Source organism: Protopterus annectens, chromosome 7.part0, assembly GCF_019279795.1.
Source record: "Protopterus annectens isolate FY-2018-M chromosome 7.part0, PAN1.0, whole genome shotgun sequence".
Classification (NCBI taxonomy): Eukaryota; Metazoa; Chordata; order Ceratodontiformes; family Protopteridae; genus Protopterus; species Protopterus annectens.
In genome coordinates this window covers 259,661,130-259,688,913 of record NC_056739.1, presented here as the reverse complement: position 1 = coordinate 259,688,913, position 27,784 = coordinate 259,661,130, and positions in this window count along the sequence as shown.

The window sequence follows — 27,784 nt, the reverse complement described above, 5'->3', positions numbered from 1 at the left end:
TCTACAACTGTGTGGTGATTTGCAACCTGCAAGTGGGTTCAATCCAGCTACTTCTTCTGGATTTTGTGTTTATCTGACTCAGTGTGCCTATTTAATTTCCTGTTGTCCACACAGAACCTGGTGCTGCCATCCTTCTTTGGTTCCAACACCACTGGGGAGGCCCACAGACTGCTGGACTCCTGGATTACCCCTAATTCCAACATTTCCTGTATCTCTTCCCTCAGAGTATATTTGATTCTCTCAGGCACCCTATAAGGGGCCTGCTTAATAGGCCTTCGGGGTCCTGTATCCACATGGTGTTGCACCAGGTGGGTGCACCCTGGTTTTACAGTGAACATCTCCTGAAACTCCTGTAACACTGCTCACTTTTCTCAAAACTGGGTAGTTGATAGCTGCTGGGACATTGCTACCCCTTCCACTGAGGTGTCAGTCTGAGCCTCACTGAGGAGACAAGTCACCATATGCCCCCAGACTTCACCTGCCATCCACTGCAAATACTCAGCACAAGGGTCACCCTATCATGGTAAGGTTTCATCATGTTAACATAGTACAATTTATGTCCCTGCACCCTGCCTAGCAGTTCTACCATCTAGTTAACATCACTGACCTTCCTTAGCATCCTGCAGGGTCCCTCCAAGCTGCCTGCAGCTTGTTGTGTCTGACAGGAATGAGAACCGTAACCTGCTGCACTACAGTATACTTGCTAGCTCGAGCATTTCTATCATACCAGACCCTTTTCTGCTGTTGGGCTTCTGTCCAGTTCTCCTGGGCCAAGACATGAGTTCCCTGAGCCTTGTCCTGAGGTTTAGAACATATGCTACAACAGATCCCTTGTGGGATTCACAGTCACTCTCCCGCTCATCACAAATCAAATCTTGAGGTCCCCTCACCTTATTCCCATACAGCAACTCAAAGGGTGAAAAACCTGTGGATTCCTGGGGACCCTCTCTGTAAGCAAACAACAGATGGGGCAAATATTTGTCCCACTCCCTCTTGAACTGGTCTTCAAATGCCCATAGCATGGACTTGAGTGCAGAGTTAACCTCTCCACAACACCACTAGTCTGGGGATGGTAGGTGGTGGTCTTTAGGTGCTTCACCCCATAGTGCTTCCACAGACAATCCAGCAGGTCTGACATAAAATTGGCACCTCTGTCAGTCCGTATTTCTTTTGAGAAACCTACCCTGTTGAAAATCTCTAACAATGCATTTGCCACCTTTTCTGCCTCAATGGAGGACAGAGCTACCACCTCAGGGTATCTGGTAGCATAATCTACTACTATTAGGATATAGGTTTTCCCTGTGGAAGTTGGCTACTCAGAGGCCTCACAATATCCATAGCAATGCTCTGAAATGGCTTCTTAATCACAGGCAAAGGCATCAAAGGAGCTTTCACCTTGTCACCTGCCTTGTCTACCCTTTGGCACTGCTCACAGGTCCTGTAGTAGCTTGTTACATCTCTGAAATCCCATGCCAAAAAAAGTTCCGCATAATATGTCTCTTGGTGCACTTTATGCCCATATGACTTGCAAAGGGAATATCATGGGCTATAGCTAGAAGTGCCAGATTGTAGAGCCTGAGCACTACCAACTGCTGCATTCTCTTACCTGTAGCCCTCCCCCCCCCCCTTATGGGTCCACTCTCTGTACAGTAACCCTTTGTCCTAGTATACAGATTCTCCCTTCCCTTGAGAATCAGTTGCTTCACTAGCTACCTCCCTCATGCCTTGTAATGAAGAGTATGGGAACTCAGCCTGTCTCAACTTTCTCTTTGTAACCCTTCCCAGCTCCACTTCCACAAGAAGTCTGGTATCCTCTGACAGCAGTGCCTCACTGTCAGCCTGGATACTACTACTACTCACCTCTGCCCTTGCAGTCACACTGTCCAAGGTTACATTAGTACCCACAAGCAGCTGTGGCTCACCTTCAGTCTCACTGTTACAGGGTAGCTCCCTCCCTGAAGTAACCACCTTACCAGTCCTGGCTGCAAGTGTGTGGTCTGTCTGGGTCTTCCTCAGGCTGCAAGACCCATATGCTTGTCTCCAAGCCTGACTGTGTGTAACTGCATGCATGCTGGGTACTGCATTATCAAAATCACTCTCTATCAGAACACCTGCAAGGATATCCTCAAATATACCTACTTGCTTGCTTCCTTTTCCACCCTACCAGTCAAGATGTACCCTGGCCAGAGGTATTTGGAATGGGGTCCCACCTAAAGCTCTGACCTGAGTACACTGTTCAAGCAAGTAGTGCTCCTCTTTAACCATTGCAGGCTTCACAATGGTTAGGTCAGAGACTGTGTCTATCTTAGCAATGGCCTCTTTGCCATTTACTAAGATAGGATATAACCTCTTGTGGTAGTCTAGTACCCTTGTTGTCTTGAGACAACTTTCTGCTGGCATTTTGTCATTCCCACTTACTGGCTCTCCAACCTTTTGTTCCCCACCTTGCCTCTGTGGACATCTATATGCTACATGCCCCCACTGGTTGCATTTAAAACATTTAACCCTTGGTCCTGAATATGTACCTGGACTAGTGGCTTCCCCTTCTACTGCCGGATTCTGTTGGGACGGTCTGGGATGCCCACGATGGGTTCCCTTAGACCCATGAGCAGCACTGGGTGTACCTGTCCTGTGCAGTGATGCCTCCTTGCTAAGTATAGGTCTCCCTTCTTCCCCAACTCATCTGCAGTAGTGCATTATCTATCAGCTAACCAGATTCTCATGTCCTCAAGCAAAGGGCTAAGGGCTTGTTCCCTCACCAAAAGGTCTGCCAGCCCTTCAAAAGTGGTGACCTGACATCCACTTACCCACTTATGAAAATAAATGCTTAGGTCAGCAATATATTCACACACACTTTCATCTGCCTTGCGTCTATGCTCATGAAAACATTTTTCTATAAGCTGCAGCTGTTCATAGGTTCATAGGTTGGTACTATCCTATCGGCCCTAGGACCTATACAAACCTAGCCATAACAATTTCCTGGCTATTTCTTCCCACAGCATTTACTTCCCTGGACCCCTGTCTAGTGATCCCCAGGGTGAATTTCCTATCTCCCATCCAATCATCAAGGTTCCTTTTGAAGAAGGCCAAAGAAGCACCCTGCTTGACATGTATGGATAGTCTATTCCCGAGTCTGTGGAGTCTCTTGGTCAGGAACCTATCCCTCCAGCATGTTTTGTTCATTGTGATGACAATGTTTAGATCCCTGGAGCATGTGTCTCTGAGGGACTGGGATTTTTTTAAGTGTAGCATGTCCAACAGCTCTGGGTTTGAAATGTCCTTGTATGTTAAGCAGAGATCGCCTCTGAGTAGGCAATATGCGACAGAGTATAGATGGAGTTTTTTTAGATGTTCAGCATAGGGCATCTGCTTTAGGCCTGTGATTCTTTTAGTGAGGTATTTCTGTGGCCTTTCCAGTTGTTGCAGATGTCTTGAGAGGTACATACTAAATGGGGCATTGTATTCTATAATGGATCTAATGAGGGATGAGTACAGTGGGACAATGACCTCCTTTTATCTGGATGAAAAGCCCTTAGTGATGAGGTGTGCCACACAGAAGGATTTCCTGACTGTTGTGCCGATGGGGTTATCGAAGGTAAGACCACTGTCCACCTGTGTCCCTAAATCTCTTATTACACTTTCATTGTTTATTGTACTGCCACCTATATGGTAATTCATGGGTACATATTTTTTCCCAAAGGGGATTACTATACATTTCTTGGCATTGAGCTTGAGCCCATGGCTCTGGCACCAAGCATCTGTTTCTGTAAGGCCCTTTAGTAGAATTTAACTTAAAACATTCTGAAAGACAATTTTAACAATATTATAATTTAAGCAATCAGTATCAGACAATTTAGAAATAACAGTTGCAGCTTTCCCAGGCAGTAAGGGTGTCAGGAACCATACTCAGAGCCCTTGGTCAACATTATACTGTTTGCATACCCTCTTAAACATATGAATGAAACTATCAAAGTTATCCCCCAATGTAAATTGTGAAAGAAATGTACTGACCTTTGTTGCTACTGAGGTTCAGTTACTCCCTACCCCATTACCTCCATGACCCTGGCAACAGTCAGCATCTCCTTCTCATGTTGCCTCTGCCTCTCATTCTCTTCAGTTTCCAGACATCACAGCTTCTCATTTTCCTCAGCCTCCAGATGTCTCAGTCTCTCTGCTGCTTCTAGTTCCAAATGTTTGGCCTCCAGTTCAAATCTGTTTAAGTCCAGGTGGATTTTTAAGTCCTCTGTGGAAAGGTTGAACTGTGCATTTTCTGAGAGTTGTACATCTCCATGGCCATTCTGGTTATCCTCCTGATTGCTGGTCTGTGATGCAGATGAGCCCAAGGTTACAATCATTTCTGCCTTAGTCAGGTTGGCATGCATCAATCCTTTAGCCTGGCACATCTCAGCCAACTGGTTCCTTGTCAGCTTGCCATACTTCCCTGCTGACATGCTTGCCTGCTTTCCCTGATTAACTAAGCTAACAAAAAGAAAAATAAAACAATTGTGATATGAAACTCTGAATGTTCACTGTGTGGCTGATTGAAAGTACAAGCACCTTCCTTAGTGACCACTGTTTACAGGCTACAGAAATTCAATATCCACACCACTATAAGCCAATTAATATGTGATGTGGCTATCCCACCACTGCCAACCAATGAATATGTGACACCCCAGCACTGGCCCAGTAATCAATGAGCCTCAGTTCTCATCACTAGCACCAGTGGGGGAGTGACACTTGGGAGGGTGACAAGTACACACACAGTAAAGTACAATTTCCCTTAAGAGCACATAGAGATCACAGTCAGTCTGAGGCTGGTTTCTCCCTCTTTTTCCAGATCCCCAATAAGACTCCCCTCTGGTACAGCTATGAGTTGAGATCTCAGCTGAGTGGCCAAGCTAAGAGCTCCAGCACCCTCTCTGACCAACCAGTGCTTTGTGTCACTGCCCAAGTACCTGACACACACACACTTTGAGATTTGATTTATATGCAAACACACACACACACACACACACACACACACACACACACACACACACACACACACACACACACACACACACACAAAATAAAACACTTACAAAACAACACAGAGAGTCCCCTAGTGTAGGCATCCTGTCTCCTGTTGACTGAAACTAAAAGATAACATTTATAACACAATCGTAAAACAATTTAATTTCAACTTATATTCTCTGAATTTTTCCAAGATAACCTTTCATGTTCCACTTGCCATTGTTAAAAATATATATATTTACACAGCCACAATAGTTTATATATTTTTCTGTTCTAAGCCAGCAGGGCATGCTGTGCTTACATTTTAGCTCAGTCCCTAAGATACAGTAATGTAAAAATCATATCGATATTCAAAAATGACATAGAATTATTTACAAAATTCCAGATAGCTGGATTCTTTTGCGACAACTACTCACTGCACCTACACATTTGCAAGTACCTTGTCATAGCCATAGTAATAGTCTTAACAGCCAAGGAAAAGTGATTGCAAGCATGAGCAGAGATTTGAAAGAAAATGTCTTACATATAGGCAAAGCTCAAATATGAACACATGCCGTAGCCGAGAGATATTAAAGGCAAGTACAGTGAAAAAATACTGAAGGAGGGCAAGCGAAATGGGGAAGTTCTACACAAATAATAGCTGTGTTACACTGCTTATTTAATTAATGAGGACAGGAAACATGTAAAGTGGACCCATATACCACTGGCAAATGTGAAGAAGTGTCTTAGAAGCATTTCTGACATAAATTCTGCAGTACTGGTGTAATGATAATTGTTGTCAAGGACAAACCATAGTTATGTACATAAACAAAAGTGGACATGCTAACAAAGGATGTGATAGGGATATAAAGCTGCAGTGTAACAAAGGGGGGTGAAAACATGATATACATGTTAATTAAATGCTGATTTGAGATAACAAGTTATTAAGGACAGAAGATACTTTATGGGATGAATGCACAGACTGCAGTTATTGCATACAAGATGCTTATACAGGAAATTTGTGTATGCAAGCTGACACCACTCCTGTATTCTCCAACTCAGGATGTATGCACAAGAACAAATGGATCTTAGAGTGGTAATGACAAGTATAACAGAAATGGACATGTCTTTTGGAATGAAATGACAGTGGCACCCATGGGAAAGGGGTGTATCACCTACAGACATATAATAAAGCAAGTATTGTATAGTCATGTAAATGCTAAATGGTAAACTAATAATGCACAACATACATAAGTGACAAATGACAACATAGGTCATGATCTCAATTTTTTTATTGTTGATTTGCAAACATCTCTAACATAATTATACTGGGCAAGGTCACATGGAATTGCAGAGAACAGTAACAAAACAGCAATTTAACAACAGCAGCACACTAGAAAGGGTTGAAACAGAGGATCAGTCTCAGTTTCTGATGGTCTGACAGCGTACCATACAGTAAGAAATGTTTATGGTGTCCTTTATCTATCATTATGCTGTATAGTTTGACTAAAACAACTGCAGTAATAAAGACATGTCCAAATAAAAACATGCAATACAGAGCATAATTATCTTGGGAACAGGTATTGCATGTGACCAATGAATGACGTAATTAACATTTGCTGCATGACATTTTTGAACATATACCAGGACAGTTCTCAAAGAGATGTGTAACAATCATGGATGCCGCAGAAATACGCATAGCAGTCATGTCATGAAGAGCAAACTTGAAGGGCTTACAGCACTGTCTTATAAGGTGTATGGATGACCTACCTTGTAGAACAAGGCCTGAGAGAGGTGGCCGTCTGAGTGCACCATAACTATTGTCTGGGTGTAAGCCAATGTTGTCTGACACACGGATGTTAACATATTCAAAACACTGCTTATTATACAGGGCTCTCTCTAGAGTGGTCTATATTAAAAGAATGAAGGTTTACTTACCCGAATACCTAAACACTGACACATCTCCATTGAACCGCGAAAACATCAATCGTCCTGAAGTGCGAAATCCAAAATGTCGAATCGTCATGGTTGGCCCTTCTGCAGTATAGCTCCATAAGGTAAGGGTGCGATAGTTACGGACCTTAGGGTTAGGGTGCGGGTTAAGGTAAGTGCATAGATAGTAATGTATGGGAGATTTAGTGTAGGGTTAGAAGAAAGGTTTTGTTAAGTGTATGTGTGTGTGGATTATTTAGTTTGTTTGGGTGTAGCTTCTTAAGGTAAGTGTATGATAGTTACAGACCTTACTGTTAGGGTGCGGGTTAAGGTAAGTGGTGGTTTATGCAAGATTTAGTGTAGGATTAGAAGTAGGGTTTAGTTTAGGGTTAGAAGTAGGGTTTTGTTTAGTGTATGTATGTGGTTTATTTAGTTTGTTTGGGTAGGTAGTATGTAACGGGCAGTGGGGTGAGACAACTATGACGGTTCGAGTTTTTGAATTACACGGTTTAGGGGGTTAGTGTATTTGCGGTTCTCAGAATATGTGTCGGCGTTTAGGTATTCGGGTAAGTAAACTTTTGTTCTTTTAATATAGACCCCTCTAGATCCTTGTATTAACTGCATGTGCCACATCAGATAGCAATGGAGACTTTCACAGATAAGTCAATTGAATGTGTGCATTAAGAAAGAAGTTAGAAATGTAATATGATCAATTGTATTTAATCAGAATGCTAGAAGGGAGCTACACATGCTACTATCCACACAAAAGTGAGCAGTACAATCTCAATGCCTCATTGAGAAGGAAGCACACACTGTCCGAAAATTGAACTACAGTTTATCTGTGTAGGTATGCTGTACATGCCACTACTCAATGAACATGCCACAGGAATACTCACAATACAACATGCTCCAAATGATCATTTCACTACCTTGCTGTCACGACCTGTGATGATATATCACTGTACAACATACAAATGGGTAACAAGAACTAGATACAATGATGTTTATGTAATGTTAATGCATTCATATAAGGTTGCCCTTACAGTAACTGAACACCAAGATATGAGTCTGCAAACTAATGGCATGTGGATCAACCACAGAGACAACAGTGGAAGTCTTAAAGGAAAACTCCACCCTAGAACTAAAACAAAATCTCTTTTTTTCACTCTATCTTTGTTTCATGGCTACCAATGGGTCTAGATGTATCAACATGATCTTGTCCTCCCTCAACCCTTTCTATTTCCCATAATGCTTTGTATGACTCATGCCAGAAATAAGGAAGTAACTGTGAATTCCCATGCCATTGAAATGTAATGGGTCTGTGTGGGTCACTGTTATTTTCTTTACCTTTTGCAAAAGGACTGCTTCTTTTCTGTCTCTAATCACCCTCATTTATGTTTGGCTCAGAGCTTGTTTTATACTACACTTAGAAGTTATCCAGCTACAGCCAGAATAGTAGCTAAATCACAGGCCTTTGTTCATAATTTTCATTTGTAGTCCAAGAGGAATTGACAGTCCCCTCCCCCACACTACTGCAGGGGTGTTAAAATTGTCACTTCACTCAGAGAATCTTGCAGAATTATTAATCTTGGACTACAAAAGAAAACCCTAAACAAATGTCTGCAATTTAGCTACTTTTCTGGCTGTAGCTGGATAACTTCTAAGTATACTATAAAACAAGCTCTGGGCCAAACATACATGAGGGTGATTAGAGACAGAAAAGAAGTAGTCCTTTTACAGCAGCTATAGAAGATGACAGTGACTCACACAGATCTCATATATGTCAGTGTCATGGGAATTCACATTTACTTCCTTATATGTGGCATGAGTCATACAAAGCATTATGGAAAAGAGAAAGGGTTGAGGGAGAATGAGATCACATTGATACATCAAGCCCCTTTGGTAGTCATGTTGTGGAAAACAGGCCAACATTACAAATAAAGCACTTAGAGTGATTTTGAGGTGTTAGAATAGGTCAGGAAACAAAGGTAGAGTGATAAAAACAGATGTGTGTAGCTCTAGGGTGGAGTCCTTTGACACTACTGTGACACTCCACCCATGCTAACTTATTACATCTGATGTATGTATTTTTAACAATCTTTGAAATAAAAGAGATGGTGGAGGCCTCTCCCACTGTAAATGGGTACATTATAACTGTGGTGGATGCCATTCATTCATTACAGTATAAGGCCTGGCAATGCTAGCAGGCACTGGATTTGGATTTTGAACACTTAAGCATTTGACAGCAGAAAATACATTATATTATACAGGATGAATGCACCATGGTAGAAGTGTCATTACAGTTGTGAGATATGTTGGTATGTGAACACATTACATCAAGTTATTGCTGCAAGGGATGTGTGTGCCTATAATTGCTCTACTAACTCAACAACATACAGAATTTTGTCTCATTCCCTCATGCCAGAGGATAACGCTTCCTATATATGCTATATAAAAGGAAAATGTAATCAACGTATTATCATTACTCTGAATAAAAGTAATGCTATGTTTTGAATTATTATAGCTTTATGCAGGAGGAACCAACGTCTATACATGTACATATCCCATGTGTTTGATAACAGTGTTAGCAACATGAACAGTGACAATAAAACTGACTCAACATAGTCTGACCAGTAACGGCTGCATTTGAACTAACTACCCAAGATCACAAGCTAAAGATTAGTGCCTGAATTGCAAGTGCCACACAACATGTTGCAGTACAACTGGGACTGTGCATAGTTAAATCGATCACATCACTGCTGTTTATTAGCTGGATGTTTGTGATAAAAAGTGGTCAAAGTGTACAATAACACTGTACAGCCACACTTCAGGTATGTATTTGAAGAACAGTATACACAGTGTGAGGGTAAACGACACACTCACAGCTGGCCTCAAACATCCTACATATGTAGTTACACAATGTACAAAGTACAGTATCAAAGTTATACAACACAGGAGATACTGCATATGTGGTAGAATTATGCAATCATTATGTGACTAAAATGTTATTTTCCCTGTGAATGCTAGGAATTGCTAGTATAACAGTGATCCACTATAAGTCCATCTCATAAGGAGAAGTATACATAAAGTTGGTTGTGAGATGTCTGACAGTATACGACAGTAATCACAGTCACACAGTTTTAAGCAGTGATGGACTCTATCCACTTACCTATCCACTTACACCATCTGTACAGCACATTATCGGCAGCCAGTGCCACAGGAGAATATGGAGTGCAAGTGAAACATACAGCATCTATGAAGGGATGACATTAGCAGTATATTGCCAAGGAAATATGATGTCTGATAAAATGACTTTTACAGCCACCTGGTGTTGTAAAAGATGCTACTGCAAATGTGTGTAAACCAATCCTGAATTGTTTTTCACACAACATGACTACCAAAGGGGCTTGATGTATCAATGTGATCTCATTCTCCCTCAACCCTTTCTCTTTTCCATAATGCTTTGTATGAGTCATGCCACACATAAGGAAGTAACTGTGAATTCCCATGACACTGACATATATGAGATCTGTGTGAGTCACTGTCATCTTCTATAGCTGCTGTAAAAGGACTACTTCTTTTCTGTCTCTAATCACCCTCATGTATGTTTGGCCCAGAGCTTGTTTTATAGTATACTTAGAAGTTATCCAGCTACAGCCAGAAAAGTAGCTACATTGCAGACATTTGTTTAGGATTTTCTTTTCTGTTGAAGTTAAGCTCTGCTGTATTCACACCTACATATCTATTTATTATTCTAGAGAATAGTGTAAGAAATGCAAACACAAACGAAGTCTGACATTTAAATTGTGACAGTTCACTTGTGAAAGAATGACTTCATCAGTGTGTTGTATCAGGGGTGTAGGCAGAGAATATAATGTTGTAATTGTGTGCTTTTATTGCTACCCCACAAAACAGTCATTTGAAAAATGGAAACAACCCCCTGCAGTTAGCAAATGATTTCATCACATTTCCTGTAAAAACATTTAACGGATATTTTTTTCAGTGTATGAGAATCTTATTGGAAACATTAATTTAGACAGTTGTGGACACAGTATGGCCTGAAAAAGCCATGTTGTTTTTAACTAATGTATAGAAAATTGTTCTCAGTGCAGTATAAACAGTATGCCTAGCTACACCCTTGTATTACAAAGAAGTTATTGTGAAAGGTGAGATTAGGTGATGGTGGAGTCAGGTGACAGTTTAAAACATTTATCCAGAGGAGAAGTTGATTGAACACATGCTCACCTAACTGTAACACCCCATAACTTTACAGTCACTGCACCAGGATGCGTGACAACAACAGAATAATATTGAACGGACAATTAGACCAAATCACTTGTTTTCAAAGTGACATAATGGCAAAGTGGAGAACTATGTATGGGGCATAATTTGTTTTAAAATGTGCTTAGGAATGAGAGGGTCTGATAGGTTTTATTTCTTGTTTGCTGCCTAAATGTCTGAGATCATCCCACTGATTTGCCATGGGGACAGAGTAACAGGAAGCAGATATGGGCCGATTTACTGGACATTCTGGACCTATCTGTAGAGTTGTGGGGTATGATTCTGCATACAGCCTACTACCACTCCCAGGATTCGAACCATGGCTGTGTGTGCTAAAAATACAACAGTTCACGTCTCAGTTGAGTGTGCTATTTGGCTTTTGTTGTCTGTCTTTTACTGTTTTCTGTCTTAGTCTCACTCAGTTGTACTATATGACCTCTTGGGATTGCAACAGTCATATACAAACATTCCTACACATTTTATTCATGTAGCACAGTGTGGGTAACGGTGCTTAATACAACAGTACTATTAAGAGATTGCCACTCCACATTACCATATGATACCAGAGTAAACACATGCAGTCCAGCAGTTAGACCTTTATTGTCAGGCTATTATGCTTTCATTTACATACAACCTATATGAGACTCTTCCTGCCATATTCTCTGGTGTATGCAGTACATGCCTTAAACAATACAGGTTTTATACAGGCAATTAACTTACTACTACTTTTAGATTTATTTCCTATGACAGTACATGCAAGAGTATTATTAACCTGCCTCAGGTCGCAACCGCTGCAGTATACAGGCATGGGCTTCCTGGTTCGCAGACCCTTCATCTGCCACTGTAATAGACATAAGAGGAATATTTAACCATAGCTATCCATAATATACATGAGCTGGCAATTATTAAACAGGTAGTGGACTGATACTTACACATGGCTGGGACATCCCCTGTCCTCCTAGCCTCTTGGATCCACTGATCCAAGAGATCCACCTTTCTCTGCTTCAGGTCAGCATAGTGATGCCTGACCTGCTCATCAGTTCGGTGTATGCCAGTGGCACTAGTGAGGTCACAGGCGAGACGGTCCCAGGCTTCTGTTTTGTACTGGGAACCCTGGTACTGGCCCTGCAGCAGTCTCTGGTCATGATCTTTTACAAGGAGTCCTTCCATGACTCTGGACTTCTGGATGCCCCAGCGCTATGCCTGAAAGCACACGCCCTCTCCCATGCAGACATAATGCCTATAGGAGGAAGCTGCAACCAGTTATGAGATGTATTCCCACCTGTTAGGTTTAAATAGGGCCAGTTTCCTGCACTTTGCTGTGATTGGATGGTTTTGAAAATGCTAAGCTATGGGCAAACCTGCTTACCTAAGGTTGGCATTGCTTAAAGGGGTATACCAATGGGCAAACTGATTTAGCTGGCCTACACATTGCTTACACCTAGTAAGCAGGGCTGCGTAAAGCTTAGCGTTGCTTAAATTTTAATTTGCGTACTATTTGCTGTTTGACATTGCTTTATTATTCATTACATTATATATGTGTTTGGTATCCATGATTCATGTGTGTGTACACTGTATGGGGTCCTTGTGTTTATTAGGGGATTTCAACACTTTATCACAATGACACCTCACATTTGGACTTAATGCAGTACTCAGTTCACATATATATGTTATGTAGAAGGTTATACAACATAAAACTGTATATACACTCCTTTCACATATTAAGTTTAATATTCTTGTAGTGAGGATCTGTTTGGTGATACCTCAGTCTTCTGTACTGCTGTGATGGCTTAGTGGTTAATTACTGTGACTATAGTGTACAGGTTCCTGGGTTCAAGACTTGCAAGGGCTGTTTATTTTTTCCTGCCAGGACAGCGGCTGTTGCATACAGAGTGATTAAGGCACTTTTAAGCAATTGTAAGCGGGTTTGCTCAGGTTTGCATGAGGGTAAGCAATGCTAACCTCCGGTTAAATATGCAGTTATTGATTTACTATCACAATCCTACAGCCAACAGTCTTGAAAATCATAATCCCATGACTGTAATACTGAGTGAAAAAAATGCTGAAGATCAAGAGGGTTTTGCAATTTAACTAGCAGTTCCCCTTACCAGTTTGAACGGTGGAAATGGAGGCATGGATTCTGCAGGGGTGTGGCTCCCAGAAAAGAGTGCTAAGTTGGGGTCTTGCAGAGGGCCAAGTCCAGGAGATAGATAGATAGATAGATATATAGATTGATTGATAGAGATGTAGCTGCAGATATACATAGATAAAAGTTTTGAGATTAAGGGTTGGAGAGTGTGTGTGTGTGTGTTTGTGCTTGCAGGTGTGAAAGTAAATAGAGTGTGAGCTATGAAAATAGACAGACTTAGTGCTGTGCAGTGTGTAAATTGTAAGGCGATGTGTGGCTTGATTGCCTTGTTCCAGATAGCATTACAGGAAGTGCCTCCTGAAGTAAGGTGGGCAAGGTTTGTGGTTAGGCTGAGGAGTTAGTGAGGGTTATCACTCACAACAAGGCTGCGCTTGGGGCAAGTCTCTTCCCACTTAGCTAAAGGTGATAACCCAAAGAAATTCAAGCCACCAGCCATATCCTTGACTTTGAAGGCCATTAAAATCCTTTTCCACAAAGGTGTTCGCTGAGGAGCACCTGAGTGGTTGTATCTCTTCAATTTCCTGCTTTCAGGTTTTCCTAAAAGAAAAACACATTATATCTTGTGGCAAACTAAATTCTTGATGTTACCATTCTAAGTTTTATACTGGGGAAAATCTCGATTGGCTGGGTAACAAACTGGTTTGAGCTACCGTCAGGAAAATTACACACATTAATAGACATATTTCATCAGTATATGCCAAAGATATAAAAATTCATGCTTTATAATGCTTTTAAGACATTATATATATATATATATATATATATATATATATATATATATATATATATATATATATATTATATATATATATATATATATATATATATATATATATATATATTACATATTTATGGCTGAAATCTGTAGAGTAAACCCGCCACAAAGCAGTGTAAAACTTTGTATGAGAATGAGATCCAGTGGCATATGGGAATTTGTCCATTTCCTGTTGTGTGATGTCAGAATATATGCAGCTAGCAAGAAGTGGGCAGAAATACGCTGTGGGATCGCCCCTGCAAAAAAATAGGGTATTTTTTAATCTTTTTATAGATAATCATATAAAAATATTTGCTTTCAGTAAGGCATGTGTGCATGTAAAAGGCAAAAGCGTATGCAAGCGTGGCGTGCAAGGAGCAAAGGTGCATGTGTGTGTATGTGGTGAAAAATAAACTCGGCATCCTGGGCTATGGCCTGTGTGCAACAAGTTCCAAGATAAGCAATTCAGTTGAACAAATTATAAAAGAAGTAAGGTTCTTATTTGCAGCACTCCATTCTGAACTGGCTTTTAATCTCTTTATTTTCCAGGTTTTAACGACTGTTCCTGAAGAAATGTTTACCAGTAATTTAAATCTTCTTGTCACCTCAACATTATTGCAGCCTTAACAGACATTACTAAATATATGTTGTGTAAAGCTTACAGTATAGTAACCATAAGAGACATTATTCAAGAAAAGTAAACTATGAGTTATTAACTGCACCCATTTACCTGTGTTACATAATTGCATTATGTTCTGATTAATTTTAAAGATAGCACTTTGAAATTCTGCGTTAGGACTGCATGTTATATTTACTGCTTATTTCATTGTTGATGCCTGTAACAACTGTTATAACCTGCAGATTTCATCTATTGGAAAGGGGCATATCATTTAGAGCATTCTTTTGACCTCGATTAAGGTAATGTTGAATTCCACTGCATTTTTCGCGCCCTGCCTTGATGTGATGTCCCATGATGATACCTAAATGAAATAAATGCAAAAAAGAGCAAGACTGAAATCAGAATTAAATTTCTTAAAATACAGAACTTACTTTTAGTCAAAAACATTATTACAAATCATATGAGTGCATGGCACAATTGCTTATGCAAGTTGGTTAACAGAATTTTCTTATATTGTAAACCCTTCTACAAAACACCAATGCCATATATTCTTTAAATGGAGTTCCATTAGAAATCGCAAATATTCAAAGCCTCGTTTCATGGCGTATCACCACTCATATGAATAAACTTTGAAATCCTGGTGTTTCAACAGAGGATCGCCATAGGGAATATTTCCTTACTAATATGTCTCAACCTGAGTTGGTATATTTAAACAGTTGATGCAGTGGCTTGATCCCTTGCCCGGAGCATTCAGGTATGTGTTTTTTTTTTTTTTTTATTATTATTTGTTTGAAGTTTTAAAACTTCGGTCATATGGTGTCGATCATATTAGAGTCGAAGTTTTACACCTTCGAGCATATAATATAGACCCCTTTAAATGTCTCCCACATTCCTTTCAAGAAATATCTCTTCATTATACACAAATGTTTTCCTAATGTAAACATTTTGCAAAATGCATGTGTCAAGTCTTTCATTGTAGAAGCTGCCCTCTGTAGTTATTAGGAATTCACAGATGTTACTTTTATTGTCATTTGCATTGAATATCCTATTTATATATGCTTTTTTAGTTTGAAATAGGTAGCTCTAATCTCCATGTTTGTTGCTTTTAAACAGGCCCTGGGATTCATTAACAATCGTTTAGGTGCTGTGCTAAGCCTACTTGATATAAGCTTGTTAGCACAATCAGCTGCAGTGCTAATCAAATATGTATGGTACTGTGACACTCCAACACTGGCACAATAATTAAGGAGCCTCAATCCTCATCACTAGCCCCAGTGAGGGATGCACACTTGGGAGGGTTTCAAGTATACACACAGTAAAGTGCAACTTCTCTTAGGAGCACACAGAGATCACAGTCAGTCTGGGGCTGGCTTCTAACTCTTTCTCCAGATCCCCAGTAAAACTTACCACTGGCACAGCTATAGAGTTGAGATCTCAGCTGACTGGCCACACTAAGACCTCCAGCACCCTCTCTGTCCAACCAATGCTTTGTGTCCCTTCCAAAGTAGCTGACACACACTTTGAAATTTGATTTATATACAAACACACACACACACACACACACACACACACACACACACACACACACACACACGCACACACACGCACACACATGGGGAAGGCTGGGACAGGTTTACTAGCTATGCCCCCTTCTGCCCAGACTATAAGGTAGTTCCAGCTGCCACCAGCCACTACTTATCAGATACTTTAGGCCCTTAACAAAGGTTGTCCAATCCTACTGTGCAATATTGCTATTTAACCAAATGATTGTCTGACCAAGAGCAAGGCTATTTAGGATAAGCCTGTACAGTGTCATCAAATACATATGCAAGTACTCTCAGAGCTTAAATATCACAATCTCACAAATATCAACCACAAAGATTGGTTTAAATATATTTAATAATATTTATTATTTAATAATAAATAATAAATGAACAAGACAATACTCAGTAAATCAACACAGTAAATTCGCAGTTCAAAATCACAGGAAATATTTAAAACAACATTGCAGGACAGTCTCAAATAAATAAAATAACTTCTAAGTTATACTTTACTATATTTCTTTCTGAATATAAAAGAGTTACTATGCCCTAAAAACTTACTTACAGCAAGGCAGATGTTGAGAGGATGTTCTAGGTCAAAGACAAAATATAAATGCACTGTCTCTCTCTGAGTTCAAAAAAGCTGAGGAGCAGGAGTGAGTTATCACTCATAAATAAGGTTGTGCTGGGGTGAGTCTCTCTCTCCCATCCTGGCTGGGGTGTGTGATAGCCCAAATAGCAGCAGCCACCAGCTACATCTCTACACTTTAGCTTACTAAAAATCCTTTCCACAAAGGTGCTCCACAGAGGAGCACTGAGTGGGTTGTATCTCAATTCCTGCTTTCAGGTTTTCCTAAAAGAAAAACACATTATATCTTGTGGCAAACTAAATTCTTGATGTTACCATTCTAAGTTTTATACTGGGGAAAATCCTCTGATTGGCTGGCAACAAACTGGTTTGAGCTACTGTCAGAAAATTAAGCACACATTAATAGATATATTTTCATCAGTATAGTACAAAGATATAAAAAAATCTATGCTTTATACACTTTTTTAAGACATTATATATATATATATATATATATATATATATATATATATATGTATATATATATATATATATGTATATATATACATATATATATATATATATGCCCACATATATATATATATATATCCAGACATATATATATCTATATATATATATATATATATATATATATATATATATATGGGGTTGAAATCTGGTAGAGTAAACCCACAAAGCAGCAAAACTTTGCATGAGATCCAGTGGCATATGGGAATTTGTCCATTTCCTGTTGTGTGATGTCAGAATATATGCAGCTAGCAAGAAGTGTAGAACATGCCAGGGATTTGCCCCCTGCAAAAAATAGGGTATTTTTTAATCTTTTTATAGATAATCATATAAAAATATTTGCTTGACAGCCGTAATATTAGTGCATGTGTGCGTGCGTATGTGCCGCGATGTGTCGTCGCGTGTGTGTGTGTGTGCGTGTGTGCGTGCGTGCGTGCGTGCGTATGTGTGCGTGTGTGTGCATGTGTGTATGTGGTGAAAAAAATAACCCCTCATATCCTGGGCTATGTCTAAAAAAGAAATGTTCCAAGATAAGCAATTCAGTTGAACAAATTATGTTAGAAGTGTTGCTCTTATTTGCAGCACTCCATTCTGAACCATTTCATCTCTTTATTTGTGTTTTAATTAATTGTTCCTGAAGAAAATGTTTAATTTGTGTAATTTAAATCTTCTTGTCACCTCAACATTATTGCAGCCTTAACAGACATTACTAAATATATGTTGTGTAAAGCTTACAGTATAGTAACCATAAGAGACATTATTCAAGAAAAGTAAACTATGAGTTATTAACTGCACCCATTTACCTGTGTTACATAATTGCATTATGTTCTGATTAATTTTAAAGATAGCACTTTGAAATTCTGCGTTAGGACTGCATGTTATATTTACTTGCTTATTTCCATTAAGTTGATGCTCATAACAACTGTTATAAATTTTGCAGATTTCATCTATTGGAAAGGGCATATCATTTAGAGCATTCTTTTGACTGATTGCAGTAATGTTGAATTCCACTGTGCATTTTTCATATTCTGCCTTGATGTGATGTCCCATGATGATACCTAAAATGAAATAATGCAAAGAGCAAGACTGAAATCAGAATTCAAATTTCTCAAAATACAGAATTTACTTTGTGTCAAAACATTATTGCTAAAATCATATGAGTGCATGCAGAAATAATTGCTTATGTTGGTTAACAGAATTTTCTTACAGTATTGTAAACCCCTTCATGCACACCAATGCCATATATTCTTTAAATGGAGTTCCATTAGAAATCGCAAACATTCAAAGTTCGAGCCTCATATGGTCAACACCATATGAGCAAACTTTTGAAAACTTGCAAGTTTCAACAGAGATCGCCATAGGGAATATTTCCCTTTACTTTAATATAGTTCAACATTGGAGTTGGTATATTTAAATAGTGGGGGGTGAGGGGTGCAGGGTGGCTTGATCCCTTGCCCGGAGCGTTCAGGTAAGTGTTTTTTTTTTTTTATTATTATTTGTTTGAAGTTTTAAAACTTCAGTCATATGGTGTCGATCATATTAGAGTCGAAGTTTTACACCTTCGAGCATATAATATAGACCCCTTTAAATGTCTCCCACATTCCTTTCAAGAAATATCTCTTCATTATACACAAATGTTTTCCTAATGTAAACATTTTGCAAAATGCATGTGTCAAGTCTTTCATTGTAGAAGCTGCCCTCTGTAGTTATTAGGAATTCACAGATGTTACTTTTATTGTCATTTGCATTGAATATCCTATTTATATGCTTTTAGTTTGAAATAGAGTGAAATCTAATCTCCATGTTTGTTGCTTTTAAACAGGCCCTGGGATTCATTAACAATCGTTTAGGTGCTGTGCTAAGCCTCCACGATATAAAGCTTGTTAGCACAATCAGCTGCAGTGCTAATCAAATATGTATGGTACTGTGACACCCCAGCACTGGCCCAGTAATCAGTGAGCCTCAGTTCTCATCACTAACACCAGTGGGGGATGTATACTTGGGAGGGTGACAAATGCACACACAGTAAAGAGCAATTTCCCTTAAGAGCACATAGAGATCACAGTCAGTCTGGGGCTGGTTTCTCCCTCTTTCTCCAGATCCCCAATAAGATTCCCCACTGGTACAGCTATGAGTTGAAATCTCATCTGAGTCCAGCACCCTCTCTGTCCAACCAGTGCTTTATGTTACTGCCCAAGCAGCTGATATACACACACACACACACACACACACACACACACACACACACACACACACACACACACACACACACACACACTTTGAGATTTTATTTATATACAAACACACAAACACACACACGCACACACGCACGTACACACGCACACACAAGCACACACACACACACACACACACACACACACACACACACACACACACACACACACACACACACACACACACCTGGGGAAGGCTAGCACAAGTTTACTAGCTATGCCCCCTACTGCCAAGACTCTAAGGTAGTTCCAGCTGCCACCAGCCACTACTTATCAGATACTTTAGGCCCTTAACAAATGTTGTCCAATCCTACTGTGTAACATTGCTATTTAACCAAATGATAGTCTGACCAAGAGCAAGGCTATTTAGGATAAGCCTGTACAGTGTCATCAAATACATATGCAAGTACTCTCAGAGCTTAAATATCACAATCTCACAAATATCAACCACAAAGATTGGTTTAAATATATTTAATAATATTTATTATTTAATAATAAATAATAAATAAACAAGACAATACTCAGTAAATCAACACAGTAAATTCAGAGTTCAAAATCACAGGAAATATTTAAAACAACATTGCAGGACAGTCTCAAATAAATAAAGAAAACGTCTACGTTATACTTTACTATATTTCTTTCTGAATATAAAAGAGTTACTATGCCCTAAAAACTTACGTACAGCAAGGCAAGTGCAGATGTTGTGAGAGTAGATGTTCTTGCTAGGTCAAAGACAAAATATAAAATGCACTGTCTCTCTCTGAGAGATTCTTAAATTAATATCAACTATTATTGCTGGGTTAGCTTGGATGGCATCACTTTTTGTCACATGACTTTCAGTTCCCAAGCTAAACCCCCAGTGTTAGAGACTACCCACAATTAATATCTCTGTGTCAAAATACATAGCCTTCATGTGTTTGCAACTGCTGGAAGACATAAAACAATAAAACACTTACAAAGCAACACAGAGAGTCCCCTAGTGTAGACATCCTGTCTCCTGTTGACTGAAACTGAAAAATAACTTTTATAGCACAATCGTAAATAATTTCAACTTATTTTCTCTGAATTTTCTTTCAAGTTAACCTTTTATGTTCCAGTTGCCACTGTTAAAATATATAAATTTACACAGCCACAATAGTTTATATACATTTCTGTTCCAAGCCAGCAGAGCATGCTGTAGTTACATTTTAACTCAGTACATAACATACAGTTCTGTATAAATCATTTCAATATTCACAAATGGCATAGAATTATTTACAAAATTCCAGATAGCTGGGCTGGCAGTATTTCCTTTTGTGATATTTCTCTCCTTCCCGGAAATTCAAGCTAGTTTTTTAAGTGATGCTTGAGAAATGTTGCTTGAGAGGGTTGATTATCGGGAATCCATCACCCCATTCCCTGCCTTGAGAACCCATCTGCATTGGCATTGCTTACCCCACTGCAGTGCTGCACTGTCATATATGCCTGCAACCCTAGGTTCCATCTTAGTTACTTGGCATTTTGCTGGCTGTCTCAATGTAACCATGTTAAGGGTTTCTGGTCTGCAACTACAGTCAATTTCCTTCCATTCAGATAAGGCTGAAGTTTCTGCAGTGCCCACACTATGGCTAGACATTCATTTTCTATGGCTATATAGCATTCCTTCCTGGGTTGAAGCTTACAGTTAAGATATACCACTGGGTGCTCTTCTCCCTATGAGGAGACCTGGCTGAGTACAGCCTCCATCCCATGGTTTGAAGCATCCACCTACACAACAAATTATTGGCTGTAATCTGGACTAGCTAACACAGGGGGTCCTCCCAAAGCTCCTTTAAGCTTCTGGAATGCCTGCTCTTATGCTGGGGTGCACACTACCTTATCTGGCTTGTTTTTCCTTGTAGGTCTGAGAGGGGAGAAACTATGGTACTATCACTGGGGACAAATGTTGTATAGCACCCTGCTGTCCCTAAGAATGCCCTCACCTGCTTTTTTGGTAACAAGGGTAGCCAATGTCTGAATGGCTTCCACTTTGGCAGGTTCTGGCCAGATCTTACCAGTCCCCACTCTATATCCCAGAGAGGAGACCTCTGCCATACCCACCTGACACTTACTGGGCTTAATGGTCAACCCTGCCCTCTATAGTCTGCCCAGCACCTCCCTGACATGCCAAAAGTGCTCTTGCCAGAAATGGCTGTAGATGGCAATAGCATCCAGGAAAGCAAGGGCAAAACCTCCTGCTCCTACTAGGATATGATCTACCCACCTCTGGAAAGTTGCTGGGGCATTTTATATCCCAAAGGCCATCTTCATGAACTCAAACAAGCCAAAAGGAGTCACAAAGGCTGACCTCTCTCTTGCTGTGAAATCAAGGGCATCTGCCACTAACCCTTGGTAAGATCAATAGTGGTAAGATACTTAGCCCCACTGAGCTGTTCTAGGGCTTCATCTGTCCTAGACATGGGGTAAGCATCTGACTCTGTTTGACTATTTAATTTTCTGTTGTCCACACAAAACCTGGTGGTGCCATACTTCTTTGGTAACAGCACCACCGGGGAGGCCCACAGACTTCTGGACTCCTGGATTACTCCTAATTCCAACATTTCCTGTATCTCTTCCTTCAGAGTCTGTTTGACTATCTCAGGCATCCCATAAGGGGGCTGCTTAATAGGCCTTCGGGATCCTGTATCCTCATGGTGTTGCACCAGGTGGGTGCACCCTGGTTTCACAGCGAACATGTCCCCAAACTCCTGTAACACTGCTTGCATTTCTCAAAACTGGGTAGGTGATAGCTGCTGGTACATTGCTACCCCTTCCACTGAGGTGTCAGTCTGATCCTCACTGAGGAGATCAGTCACCATATCTGCCTCCGACTCCTCCTGCCATCCACTGCAAATTCTCAGCACAAGGGTCTCCCTATCATGGCAAAGTTTCATCATGTTAACATAGTACAGTTTATGTCCCTGTTTCCTGCCTAGCAGTTCTATGATGTAGTTAACATCACTGACCTTCCTTACCATCCTGCAAGGTCCCTCCAAGCTGCCTGCAGCTTTTGTGTCTGACAGGAATGAGAACCATAACCTGCTGTCCTACAGCATACTCTCTAGCTCGATCATTCCTATCATACCAGACCTTTTTCTGCTGTTGGGCTTCTGCCAGGTTCTCTTGGCCCAAGCCCATGTGTTCCCTGAGCCTTGTCCTGACATTTAGGACATATGTCACAACAGGCCCCTTGTGGGATTCACACTCACCCTCCCACACATCAGAAATCAAATCTTGAGGTCCTCTCACCCTATATCTATACAGCAACTCAAAGGGTATAAAACCTGTGGATTCCTGGGGAACCTCTCTGCAAGCAAACAACAGATGGGGCAAATATTTGTCCCACTCCATCTTTAACTGGTCTGCAAATGCCCATAGCATGGACTTGAGTGCAGAGTTTAACCTCTCCACAACACTACTAGTCTGGGGATGGTAGGGGTGGTCTTTAGGTGATTCACCACACAGTGCTTCCATAGACAAGCCAGCAGGTCCAACATAAAATTGGCACCTCTGTCAGCCAGTATTTCTTTTGAGAAACCTACCCTGTTGAAAATCTCTAACAAGGCATTTGCCACCTTTTCTGCTTCAATGGTGGACAGAGCCACCACCTCAGGGTATCTGGTAGCATAATCTATTACCACTAGGATATAGTTTTTCCCTGTAGAAGTTGGGCTACTCAGAGGTCCCACAATATCCATAGCTACCCTCTGAAATGGCTTCTCAATCACAGGCAAAGACATCAATGGAGCTTTATTCTTGTCTCCTGTCTTGCCTACCTTTTGGCACTGCTCACAGGTCCTGTAGTAGCCTGTTACATTTCTGATATCCCATGCCAAAACAAGTTCTGCATAATATGTCTCTTGGTACACTTTATGCCCATATGACCTGCAAAGGGAATATCATGGGCTATAGCTTGTAGTGCCAGATGGTAGGGTCTGGGCACTATCAACTGCTGCATTCTTTCACCCTCTAACCCTCTCTTAGGGGTCCACTCTCTGTAAAGTAACCCTTTGTCCCAGTATACAGATTCTCCCTTCTCTTGAGAATCAGGTGCCTCACTGGCTACCTCCCTCAGGCCTTGTAATGTAGGGTCTGAGAGCTGAGCCTGTCTCAACTCTCTCTTTGTAACCCTTCCCAGCTCCACTTCTACAGGAATTATGGTATTCTCTGACAGCAGTGCCTCACTGTCAGCCTGGGTACTACTACCCACCTTTAGCCTTGCAGTCACACTGTCCAAGGTTACATTAGTATCCACAAGCAGCTGTGGCTCACCTTCAGTCTCACTATTACATTGTATCGCCCACCCTGAAGTAACCACCTTACCAGTCCTGGCTGCAAGTGTGTGGTCTGTCTGGGTCTTCCCCAGGCTACCAGACCCATATGCTTGTCTCCAAACCTGACTGTGTGTAACCGCATGCATGCAAGGTACTGCATTATCAAAATCATTCTCTATCAGAAAACCTGCAAGGATATCCTCAAACACATCTACTTGCTTGCTTTCTTTTCCACCCTCCTAGTCAAGGTGAATCCTAGCCAAAGTTATTTGGAATGGGGTCCCTCCTAAAGCTCTGACTGGAGTAGACTGTTCAAGCAAGTAGTGCTCCTCTTTAACCATTGCAGGCTTCACAATGGTTATGTCAGAGGCTGTGTGTCTCTTAGCAATGACCTCTTTGCCATTTACTAAGATAGGATATAACCTCTTGTGGTAGTTTGGTACCCTTGTTGTCTTGCGACAACTTTCTGCTGGCATTTTGTCATTACCACTTACTAGCTCTCCCACCTTTTGTTCCCCACCTTGCCTCTGTGGACATCTATATGCTACATGGCCCCACTGGTTGCATTTAAAACATTTAACACTTGGTCCTTAACATGTACCTGGACTAGTGGCTTCCCCTTCTACTGGTGGACTCTATTGAGGCAGTCTGGGCTGCCCACCATGGGTTCTGTTACACCCATGAGTAGCACTGGGTGTCCCTTTCCTGTGCAGTGATGCCTGCTTGCTAGGTGTAGGTCTCCCTTTTTCCACAACTCATCTGCAGTAATGCATTTTCTATCAGCTAACAAGATTCTCATGTCCTCAAGCAAAGCGCTAAGGGCTTGTTCCTTCACCAAAAGGTCTGCCAGCCCTTCAAAAGTGGTGACCTGACATCCACTCATCCACCTATGAAAATAAGTTCTTAGTTCAGCAATATATTCACACACACTTTCATCTGCCTTGCGTCTATGCTCATGAAAACTTTTTTCTGTAAGCTGCAGCTGTAACTTAAAACATTCTAAAAGACAATTTTAACCTTATTATAATTTAAGTAATCAGCATCAGACAATTTAGAAATAACAGTTACAGCTTTACCAGGGAGTAAGGTGGTCAGGAACCATACCCAGAGCCCTTGGTCAACATTACACTGTTTACATACCCACTTAAACATATGAATGAAACTATCAAAGTTAGCCCCTTATGTAAACTGTGAAAGTAATTTACTGACCTTTGTTGCTTCTGGGGTTTGGTTACTCCCTACCCAATTACCTCCATGACCCTGGCAAGAGTCAGCATCTCCTTCTCATGTTGCCTTTGCCTCTCATTCTCCTCAGTTTCCAGATTTCACAGTTTCTCATTTTCCTCAGCCTCCAGATGTCTCAGTCTCTCTGCTGCTTCTATTTCCAAATGTTTGGTCTCCAGTTCAAGTCTGTTTAAATCCAGATGGATTTTTAAGTCCTCTGTAGTAAGGTTGAACTGTCCATTTTCTGAGAGTTGTACATCTCCATGGCCAGCCTGGTTGTCCTCCTGATTGCTGGTCTGCGATGTAGCTGAGCCGAAGACTGCAATCATTTCTGCTTTCGTCAGGTTGGCATGCACCAGTCCTTTAGTCTGGCACATCTCAGCCAACTGGCTCCTTGTCAGCTTGCCATACTCTCCTGCTGACATGCTTGCCTGCTCTCCCTGACTAACTAAGCTAACAAAAAGAAAAATAAAACAATTGAGATATGAAACTCTGAATGTTCACTGTGTGGCTGATTGAAAGTACAAATACCTTCCTTAGTGACCACTGTTTACAGGCTACAGAAATTCAATATCCACACCACTATAAGTCAATTAATATGTGATGTGGCTATCCCACCACTGCCAACCAATTAATATGTGACACCCCAGCACTGGCCCAGTAATCAGTGAGCCTCAGTTCTCATCACTAACACCAGTGGGGGATGTATACTTGGGAGGGTGACAAATGCACACACAGTAAAGTGCAATTTCCCTTAAGAGCACATAGAGATCACAGTCAGTCTGGGGCTGGTTTCTCCCTCTTTCTCCAGATCCCCAATAAGATTCCCCACTGGTACAGCTATGAGTTGAGATCTCATCTGAGTCCAGCACCCTCTCTGTCCAACCAGTGCTTCAGGTTACTGCCCAAGCAGCTGATACACACACACACACACACACACACACACACACACACACACACACACACACACACACACACACACAAACACACACTTTGAGATTTTATTTATATACAAACACACACACGCACACACACACACGCACACGCACACACACACACACACACACACACACACACACACACACACACACACACACACACACACACACACACACACACACACACACACACACACACCTGGGGAAGGCTAGCACAAGTTTACTAGCTATGCCCCCTACTGCCAAGACTCTAAGGTAGTTCCAGCTGCCACCAGCCACTACTTATCAGCTACCTTAACAAAGGGTGTCCAATTCTACTGTGTAATGTTGCTATTAATCAAATTAATCCAAATGGTAGTCTGACCAAGAGCAAGGCTACTTAGGAGTATTTAGAAGTAAAGTATCACCAAATGCATGTGCAAGCACTCTCAGAGCTTAAATATGTCTCTCAAATTTCAACCACAAAGATAGGTTTAAATATATTTAATAATAAATAATAAAAGAACAAGACAATACTCAGTAAATCAACACAGTAACTTCAGAGTTCAAAATCACAGGAAATATTTAAAACAACATTGCAGGACTGTCTGAAATTTATAAAGAAAACATTTAAGCTATACTTTACTATATTCCTATCTGAATCTAAAAGAGTCACTATGTCCTAAAAACTTATTTACAGCAAGGCAAGTGCAGATGTGGTGAGAGTGGATATTTTTGCTTGGTCAAAGACAAAATGCACTGTCTCTCTTTGAGAGAGTTCTTAAATTAATATCAAATGTTACTGCTGGGTAAGCTTGGATGACATCATTTTTTCTTTACTTTTTTACCTTTTGCAAAAGAACTGCTTCTTTTCTGTCTCTAATCACCCTGGTTTATGTTTGGCTCAGAGCTTGTTTTACACTATATTTAGAGGTTATCTAGCAACAGCCAGAAAAGTAGCTAAATCACAGGCCTTTGTTCAGAGTTTTCTTTTGTAGTCCAAGAGGAATTGACAGTCCCATCCTCCACTCTACTGCAGGGGTGCTAAGGCTGTCACTGCACTCAGAGAATCTTGCAGAATCATTTCCTCTTGGACTACAATAGAAAACCCTGAACAAAGGCCTGTGATTTAGCTACTTTTCCGGCTGTAGCTGGATAACTTCTAAGTATACTGTAAAACAAGATCTTAGCCAAACATAAGTGAGGGTGATTAGTGACAGAAAAGAAGCAGTCCTTTTACAGAAGGTATAGAAGATGACAGTGACTCACACAGATCTCATTATATATCAATGTCATGGGAATTCACAGTTACTTTCTTATGTCTGGCATGAGTCATACAAAGCATTATGGGAAAGAAAAAGGGTTGAGGGAGAACAAGTTCATGTTGATACATCAAGCCCCGTTGGTAGCCATGTTGTGGAAAACAGGCTAAAATTACAAATAAAGCACTTAGAGTGATTTTGAGAAGTTAGACTAGCTCAGGAAACAAAGGTAGAGTGAAAAAACAGATTTTTTTTTAGCTCTAGGGTGGAGTTTTTCTTTGACACTACTGTGACACTTCACCCATGCTAACTTGTTACATCTGATATATGTATTTTAAACAATCTTTTAGATAAAAGGGATGGTGGAGGCCTCTCCCACTGTAAATGGGCATATTATAACTGTGGTGGATGCCATTCATTTATTACAGTATAAGGTCTTGCAATGCTAGCAGGCACTGAATGTGGATGTTGAACACATGAGCATTTGACAA